The following is a 10,168-nucleotide window of genomic DNA, read 5'->3' on the forward strand; positions in this document are numbered from 1 at the left end:
GCCCTTGCGCTTGCCAGGGAAGCTCTTATTCTACTGAGCCATCTCCCTGGCCCCAAGATTTTTTTTTATTTGAGTTCTCTGGATATTCTAGTATTAGTCCTTTGTCAGAGAGGAGCCGGCGAAGTTTCCCCACTCCACAGGCCGTGCGTCCACTCGGTGAGGGTTTCTCTTGCTGCGCGGAGGCTTTTGTGTTTGTGGAGCCCTGGTGTCAGTTCTGGGCGTTATTTGCTCTTGGAGCTCTGCTCAGCAGCCCTTGCCTGCTCCTGTGGCTTCCAGTGTTTCTCCCGCGTTATCGTTCAACAGTTTCTATGGTCCTGGTTTCAAATCTAGATATTTCGTCTGCTTTGATGCAATTTTAGCGCTGAGTGAGAGATATAAGGTCTAACTTCGATTTTCTCCGTGTATATAATGAGTTTTTCCAACACTATTTACTATAGAGACTTTCTTTTACTCAGTGTACACTTTAGCCGTGTTATCAAAGCTCAGATGGCTGAAGGCCCACGAGGACTTGCCGTTCGGTTCTTTTTGCCTACATGTCTATTTGTGTGCCGGTACCATGCTTTGTAGTGCTACAGAATTACAAAATAACTTGAAATCAGGAATTGTGGTGCCTCTGATTTTGCTCTTTTCATTTAAGATTGATGAATGTCCCCTCAAATAAACCACCGAATGAAGACATGAGTGGGCTGAGTAGAGAGTTCTCAAAAGAAGTTCCAGTGGCCGATGAGCACACACACACGCACACACACACACACACACACACACACGCAAATCACCATCTCTAGCCATTAGAGAAATGCTAATCAAAGCAACTGAGATCCCTTCTACTGAGATCCATTCTTAGTAAGAATGTAAACCAGCACAAACACTATGGCAATTAGTAGACAAATTTCTCAAAAAATGAAAATAAGAGATTTCATCCAACCCAGCTATATCTCTCTTGGTTATAGTACCCCCAAGGGTTAAAGATACCACTTTACAGTGACAGAAGCATGCTTGCGTTTAGAGCAGCACGGTCCACAGTAGCCTAGGTGTCCATTAATAAGGGAACAGGTAAGGAACCTGTGGTATACGCACACCACCAAACTTGACCTAACATAAAGAAGAATGCATTTGTGTCACTTGCAGAAAAACGGATGGCCTTAGACCATAATATTCCATGCCATAAGACATAGAACGTGACACATTGCACAGTCTCTTCTCGGGTCAGTGCCCCGCCTGCCCATCTTACAGGAGAAATCCAAGATGCAGATGAGTTCGAGAGTAAAATACAGGCATTTGGGAGTGTGGGGAATGCGGGGCCAGGGTGAGGAAATGCGGGAGGAAGGGGATCAAAGATGACCAGGACACAGCACACGCAGGCTAGTAACCTCATGGAGGTGACGTTGTACAATGCAGATGTAGGCCAACAAAGAGGACCTGCAGGGTCACATGCCAGCCCTGCAAGCCCCCGGCGTCCCAGGGCACGAGGCTGTCCCCTGACCCTGGAGGGATCCTGCACATGGAAACATGGCAGGACACGCCTTCACGTTGCCCTGGCCTGAGCCGACATTCCAGGAAGTGCCCTTGGCAGCTCCTGCGGCTGGAGCCCTCTGGGGGAGCAGGTCTCTGAAGCCTCCAGCCGGGGCTCCCCACCATCACTTTAGGGCGTGAATGCTGCTTGGACATTCACGGAATGTCAGGCCAGCGGCTTCCCTGTCCTCTGCTGCTGGGATGTGTATGTTACCTGTTCCTCTGGCTTCCCAAGCAGAGATAATGGATGGGAGGCAGTCTCTGAAGATGCCCTCACCCGCCAGCTTTTCCATTTTGTTTGTCATCCCAAGAAGCGGGTGTTCATCATAAAAGGTGGATGGCCCTTCCTTCCCTGGCAGGTCGGCTGCATACACGAGCATCTCACCCTGAACTGTACGTGAACAGAAAAACACAGCTCCTTAGCGTCTTCGTTCTGAGTGAAACTCTTTGAGACCACATTAAGTAACAGTCTGAGACATTGTGGTAACCCACAAGACTCAGGCAGCCTGAGTCAGTCCTTGTGGTGGCTTCAACCCCAGCTGTGGAGTCGGGGTCACAGAGGCCAGGTGCACTGAGGCTGGAGCGTGGCCCAGCCCTGGCTCACTGCCCCGCTCTGAGGAGGCCTGGCCTGAGCAGGCTGCACTGCGGGCAGTCCCGAGATCCCAGGCATCTCTGTGTGGGTTCTAACACTTCTGCTACCATGGTAACCCTGATGCCCACATGACTGGCTGCACAGTCTCCTGGGGGACTAGGGAGGCACACTCCGGGCAGGCCATGGAGATGTGACCTGGAGAATCTACCTGGTCCCGGGCCGCTTCCTCTCTGGCTCCTTCCCCCACTCTCTGCTTCCGGGACACTATGCATTGAGCTGTCTTCCTCCGCTGGACCCTTGGAGCCCAGCGACCCTAAACGGAAAACTCCGACATGCTTAACCACATCGAGCCTTTCATTCTGTGAGCTCTGTGCATCACACATTAACTCATAGTGATGAGAAGCTAATCGATACATCTGGAAAGGGAGGGTGTCCCATCCTGGGAGCTGAACAGGGTGGGGGTGCGCCCTGCCTCCTATGGTCCTCGACAGGCCCAGCTGTGGTCAGCCAAGGAGGACTCACGGGCACAATATTTGCCAGGCTCCTTGGTTTTCCACATCTGGATTCTCTCAGAACACAGGCCCTAAATCCTGGAAAACAGGAGGCACACAGGCAGCTGCTCACAGTACCCCTGGGCCCTGTCAGCTCATCTGGGGCATCACCCAGGACCCCACAGATCCTAAGCCACATGTCCCACATGCACAGGGGGCTGCCTAAAACTGTGGTCTCTCACAGTGAGGAGGCTGTCACCACAGCCACAATGTGAGCAGACAAGGGAAAAGCGAGTAAGCCGAGGAGACAGGGGAACCCCTCCCCCTCAACACTAGCTTGGCCTCCAGTTCTCACCCTGCAGGCCCGTCACCCCACAAGAGCTGCCTTCCTGGACTCTTCCCCCCTAGAAGAACACACAGGCCACCATGGCCCTAAGGCATCAGGTCTGGGTGACCTGCTTCAGTCCAAGCGCTGAGCCGCAGGCCTCACAGCCCAGCTCGTCCTGAAGGGCCCCTCACAGGCCCGCAGCCTGAGCAGACTCCCAGCACAGCCCCACCCCATGCCAGGCACTGCCAGCTCAACTTCCAGGGCTGTCGACCCCCAGCCAAGGCAGAAGGTGTCCTCATCCCCAGATGGGTCCTCCTGTAGGCGAGCTCCAGCCCCAGCAGAATCTCTGCTCCTTCCATCTCTGTCCAGGGAAGCCCTGTGTCCCGGTGCTACTACAGCAGCACACAGGCCCACACCCACCCTGCTCCCCATCCTTGGGCCCCGGCAGAGGCCTCTTCTGCTGGCAGCTCAACAGAAGCCATTGATCTCTGACCACCAAGGGCCTCGGGGCAGGGTATGAACCCAGTCTGAAATGGTGCCTTCTGGAACAAGCCCCTAGCTCCTGCCTGCTGCCGGTGGTCCTGGCCCCCTCCCAGCCCAGCCCACCACTCCCAACCAGCCCATATTCTGTCTCCTTGAAAGCAAGAACGGTGCCTCTGGACCCCCAGGAAGCTTCTAGGCCAGTTGCCGAGAGTCAGGAGCAGGGTTTCTCCCCCAGCTGTGTTCACAGCTGAGGCGGGGCACCTGGGGCACCTTGGCCAGCCCGGGCCACCACATTGCGAGGTGCCCTTTCTGTCGGCCATGGCCAGAGGGCTGTGAACACGTGGCACTGATGGCACCCTTCCTGTCCCCCCCCCCCCGCCCCCGCCAAGGCCAAATCACAACCACCTTGGAGGTGGAACATTTTTATTGTTGGTGTCTGGTGAATAACAATGTGCTGAGACCTAGATCTACAATGCTGCCCACTGTTCGCACCAACAGTGTTTCTATTCGTAGGCAAGTCCACCTGGAGGGGGTTGGAGCAGGTGGCGGGAGCGGGTGGAGCTGGTGGAGTGGGTGGAGTGGGAGCGCGGGTCTACACTGCAAGCCTGGAGGAGGGTGCCAGTTTCCTCACACTCTCTCCCGCCCCACCTGCAAGCCACCTTTGCTGGCCAGGGCCAAGTTCCAGGGAGCTGGCTTCTCACTTCCCGCTGCATAGGAAAGGGCGAATCTGAGTCCAAGTCCCCCGGCCCCCAGGGCTGCATTCCCCGCCAGCCCTCATTCACTCCTCTTCCGCTACCTGCCCTGACCCATCGCAGTGTGTGGGGCGGGGCCCTATGTCGTGGCTCAAGGGCATTAAGGCACTGCCCACCTCCTCGGAGCTGCCCCCTACCATCCTGTGCCCCACACCTGCCGCACACCATGAGCACTGTCTGCTGTGGGAGGCGTTGCTGTGGTGTTCCTTCCTCCGCATCTGTGCCCCCTCCTGTCTCCAGCACTATGGTGTCAGTTCCATGAGAGCAGGAATTAGGCTCCTGCGGCTCACAGTTTGGTGTGGTTTCTAGTGGGGTCCTTTTGGCTGCATAAAGAGCTGCAATCACATGTTGAGGATCATGAATCCTTCCCATGTCCATTAAAAGGATAAACCAAGTTCTCTAACCTACGTGAGCTTCAGAGGATCTGTCTCCAACAGGGGACTTCAGTCCTGTGATGCACGTGCTCACTATGGGCAAGAATGGGGCTCTGTGGCTGTTGGCTTCAATTTCACCTTCCAGCCTGGAGCGGGGCTCGGCGCCGGGCGTCATCACAGCCTGCCAGGCCTGACCCTCGTGCGTGTGCCTTAACTTCACTGTCCTGGAGCCACCAACTTCCCCAAGGCTTACCCTCCTTTCAGAAACCTCCGTGGGTACCCACAGCAGCCCTACATCTTCTTGACTGAATAAATAGGGTCAAGAGGCAGGAGGAGACATCACGGGCATCAGAGTCGGGACAGCTTGGCCCTCATGCCAAGCCATGAGTGGGCAAGGGGACAAGGGAACCAACCAGCAGGACTGTCCATGGCTCCGCGGCCAGAGTCATCTGCCCAAGACCCAACTGACCAGTCTGCAGCCAAGAACTGGGCCTCCTGGTGTCATCTTGTGCTTCTCTGGGCCAAAACTGAACAGTCCAGATTCTTGCTAAATATTACTAATAAGTTCATATTACCCTTGGGGGTGTTCGCAAGGTGCTGGCATGATCCAGCGCTTGGTCCCAGCGTGGAAGATGCTGCCTAGGGGAAGCCTGGCATTCCTGGCTGTGGGCAGGCGTGTCTTCACAGGACCATGGCCTCAGGAGCAGGCTGGCATCTCAGTGCGAACTCTGCCCTGTTTTTGTTGTCCGTACCCAAGAACCTGGCATCTCACCTGTTGTGTGTGAATCACTGATACAAGAACCTCATGACATTGGTGCATGTAATTCCATCCTGGAAAAAGATGGGGGAAACCATGTGCGGTGTACAGAAAGGGTGGGGCTGCCACGAAGCCCTCCGCTTGGTGCCGTGGCAGCTCTTCCCACGAGGTCTCCAGCTGTGTTCGCCCTGGTGGTAGACACCGTGGAAGTGCACCCCCTGGCTTCCTCAGCACAGCAAGAAGCACCAGGGAGAGCCTGTGTAGCTGGGGAGAGGAGCCCGCAACGGACAGGAAGTGGCTTAGGATTCGTAGGAATAGTGCTGACGAAATAACTGGGCAGAGAGGGGATACAATGATCCCACCAAGAGTGCATTTTAATTACTCGAGTGAGTCAGCTACAAAATGAGTTCTAGTTATGGTGTGAGTGGGTCATTTGTGAGCTGGGTGGTTGCAGCGGCCGATGGTGCTGAGGAGCAGCCCTCTCGGCCATGTGCGGCGGCCTTGGTTTCTGGCCTCGATCCTTTCCTGTGCTCCCCGGACAGCTGTGACAGCTGGTCCACGCTCGGCGTGCAGAGGGGAACACTCTGATGTGGCTCCATGCTATGTCTCAGAAGACCTACCGAAAAACTAAATGAGTCTCTCAGTGGCAACTGCCTCAGTAGCATGCACATAGTACCTTTTCTGTCTTCCTTACCACTTTGTTTTGTTTTGTTTTGTTTTGCGGTACCAGGAATTGAACTCAGGACTTTGCGTTTGCCAGGCAGAAGCTTATGCCTCTGAGCTACATCTCTGACCCCTTCCTTATCACTCTTGATCGAAGAATCTGGCCTGGTCTTCACAACTGTGGAAAATAAGTTTGTGAGTTTTAGGCAAACCAGTGGTACTTCACTGGTGCAGCTGTAGAAAAATAATACAATCCCCATCGTAGCCATAAAATAGTAAATGTAAATAGCCTAAATTTATCAATTAAAAGGCTATGATTTGAAGGATTATGATTTATGCTAGTAGTCTAAAGCACCTGCTTAGGCAAGCTTAGACAAGCACAGGGACTGCGGTTTAATCCCCAGCACCACATGCCACACCAGCCCTGCTCCCAGGGCAGGCTGAGCCAGCCACCAAAAAAAAAAAAAAAAAAATATGCTAAAACTATTTGATGTCTATAAGAAATTTACTTTAAATATAATCTCCCCTTGCAGATGACGTGATTGCATGGCGCATTCGAACGGACAAGCCGGGTCAGCAAGTTCACGGGATGCAAAGCAAATATGAAAAATTGCGCATCTACATTCCGAAGCATGAGCCCCTAAATTAAAAACATAATATCATCTATAATCACTCAGCTATCAAATTGGACAAGCAGTTGTGAATCTAATAACCATGTACAGAACTGTGTGCCGAAAATGACACAAGGACAAAATAAAAGCTCTAAATGAACGCGGACAGGCTGCACTCACAGGTGAGAAGACTCAGCCTTTACGGCAGGAGGACTGGAGGCTGCTGGGGGCTCGGGTGGCGGGAGGGAAGCGAGTGTGGCCTGGAGGGGCAAAAGGGGCTCCTGCCCGTGCGTGTCCCGCGTCTTGGCCGCATCAGTGTCACTGTGAGGTTGCCCGTGATCTTGAAGGATATCACTGTGTCAGAGCAGGGAAAGCACGGATCTCATGGAATCGTTTCTTACAAGCGGACAGTAATCTACAGCCATCTTAACATTAAAGTTTTCACTTAAAATTGTGATGAGCTTAAATATATATTTAAAAACGCGTGTGGCCCACGGCCGAGCACTCTGCTCAGAAGGGCCGTTCCAGCAAGGCCGTCTCAGGTCGCAGGTAGATGTGTCCACTGACGCCTTCGCTTTCTTTACAAACCTTGGGGGTACCTCCAAAATAATGAGGATTTGACAGAAGTGCCTGCTCCCGTGAGATGGTACAGTATGTGGGGGTCTGGAGGAGTCAGCCAGCCCACACGTGTGTCTGGTGGCTTTCACACGCTTTCTGTAGGCCAAACGTTTTTCTAGCCACGAGGGCTGCATCAAAGAGACAAACAAGCCGAACGTACAGTTCTCCTGGCATTCGCATTCTACCGGTCTGGGAAAAAATAAAACAAATGCATGAATTCTTGTGCCGGTGGTCAACAGCTTGCCTCCAGTTCCAGACACGCGCCCGTGGCCAGCTCCATGACCATGAGATCGGACCAAGCAGGCTTCGACTTCTCTTTTGTACCTTCCCGCTGGGGCTATTTGGACCAATCGCTCACCCTGAATTCAGTGGGCCGGGTGGAAGTCTCCCAGCTGAGCCCCAGCGGCACCAGAGGGCATTCCACTGGATCTCAGAGGCTGTCGGGCCCATCCCTGCTCCTCCTGGGAGAACACAGAGGGCTTCCGCCTGCCTCTCAGTAGGCTGAGAATCCAGAAAAGCTCCCTCCACTGCTGGGCTGCAAACCCCAGGTATGAGCTGACCTACGGGCCAGGATCCCCCTCCAGCAAAGTTCTTCCTTGTTTGTTCTCCAGAAGCCTGACCTGCTCTTTAATAGTTCTCTTTATACTTTTATTGTTAAGTATCCATCCTGCAAACAGTCGCTGTTCAAAGTGCCGTGTGCTTCTGTCTTTTGACTGATTGCTGATTCATATAATTACAGGTCATTTCAAAATGCCCTCAGTTCTGGGGAAGATCAAGTGGAACAAGCAGGGCAGTGATTAGGGGACAAGCCAGTGTTTGTGTTTTAATTAGAACCGTGCCAGTTCAGCCTCAGCAAGATGATATTTGAACATCCAGCCGAAGACAGTGGAGGAAATGACCCATGAATAGATGAGGTGGGAGAGACGCTCAAGTGGGAGGAGTAGCCAGTGGTGGCTTGGAATGGGGCAGTGCGCTAGGCAGGTGCCGAGAGAGAGGAGGGAAGAGTGGCCACGTGGGTGAGAAGGGCAAAGGCCAGGCATTAACGAAGTCAGGAGAGACTGTGGTGGGCCATTGACGTCATGACATTAGCTTTTATTCTGAGTAAAATAGGGAGACCCTGGAGGCCTTAGCAGAGGCCAGTGTGGCTTATTTGGAATGGCCATGCCCTTGGCTACGCTGAGGACAGGGTGGTGGAGACAGAGAAGCACGGAGACCAGCTGGAAATTCCAGGCCAGAATGACAGTGTGATGCCGTCTACCCGGGGGTCAGAGTGACAGGAAGGAGATTGATGCACCCAGCACAGAAAGGGGGAAATGGGTGAGAACCCGGGAAGGGATTGTTTCCGGATACTGTGGCACATAGAGTGCAGTCTAGGACCCCTGAAGAAGGTGAGCCAGCGATGCTACCAGTTGTCACGACAACTCCACTCCTGAGGGAATTTCCACATCTTGGCAAGGAGAGGACTAAGCAGAGAAAGCAGACTCACTGAAAAGATGAGACCAAGAGGGGACTTGAGAGCCCCAGGGATGGCCAAACTGTGCAGCAGACAGGAAGGGCTATGTGCAGGAAAACCCAGGAATAAGCAGAGGGTCCCATGAGCAGCCACACAACGTCCAGGCCACAAGGCGCAAGAGTAGAGTTCTACAGGCCAGAGAAAGTGAAGAGTGGTTCAGAAAGCAAAAAAATCTAAGGAAAACGTCACCTAGCAGCAGAGACAAGAATTAGTGGCTGGGGAAAGAAGCCAGTGGGAGACACATCAGGCTTTTCAACAAGTGGGTCTGGGACGACTGACGTCCACCGGCCAAAGGACGGGGCTGTACCTGGAGCCACAGGCAGAAGTTTTCTCAGAGTGGATCCGATCCAAGTGTGGGAGTTAAAGCTGTAAGGTTCTCAGGGGACGTGGACTGGTAGTGACCCGGCTTCGACGCTGCACTCCTAGGTGATGCCCCAAGCACCCACAGGAAAGCTACACAAATCAACTTCCTCAAAAGGTGAAGCTTTTGCACATTAAAGAACTCTGGCAAGAAAACGAAATGATAAGACACATAATGTGAGAAAATATTTAGAAATTGTACATCTGATATAATGTCAAAAACATAGACAATTTTTTTTGTATTTTTTTTAGGGGAGGGTCTCTAGGGTATTCACAGTCTCACTACTAGATCGGACTCACAGTGATCCGCCTGTTTACAGCCTCCCAAGAGCTGGGATTAGAGGGGCACGCCACTATGCCCAGTCTCAATTGCAATCTCACTGCGCCCTGGGGGTGGGGCCGGTGCGGCAGGCCCGGGGAATGAACCCCTGGCCCCTGCACCTGCTTGCAGGTTCTTTAATCCACTGAGCTATTTGGCCAGCCCTAGACATTAATCTTATAACTGAGTAATTTTATATAGCCTAATTATAAATGGAAAATGGACATTTCTTCAGAAATATATGAAATTACACGGGCCAGGGAGATGGCTCAGTGGAATAAGCACTTCCCTAGCAAGTGCAAGGGTCTGAGTTCAATCCCTGGTCCCGCAAAAAAAAAAAAAAAGAAAAAAGAAATATATGAAATTACATATATAATATAAACTCTTCACTATCCTTTGTATGTAGGGAACACAAATTAAGGTCTCATGAAAGCTCACGTATTATATACTAGAATGACTAGAATAAAAACCACATAAAAGCGAGAGACGATCAGGACATGGAGAACTGTGGCCGCTGGTAGGAACACCAACTGCTACTGCCCGACAACAACATCAAAAGAATTCAATGGCTTATCCAACAGATAAACATAAAAGTTAGTATGTGTCTCAGCAATTCGACTTCCACGTATATGCCCCAGAAAAATGAAAATACGTTCACACAAAACTTTTACATGAATATTGCTATCTTCAAAGTAGTTGTTCAGATGACCAGATATAGGCATGCAAAATTGATTGAACCATTAACTGTTCCTTTCAATAAACCAATAGAAATTAGAAGCACAATTATCTATATAT

The sequence above is a fragment of the Octodon degus genome, unplaced genomic scaffold (assembly GCF_000260255.1).
Source record: "Octodon degus isolate 3935 unplaced genomic scaffold, OctDeg1.0 scaffold00123, whole genome shotgun sequence".
Taxonomy (NCBI): Eukaryota; Metazoa; Chordata; class Mammalia; order Rodentia; family Octodontidae; genus Octodon; species Octodon degus.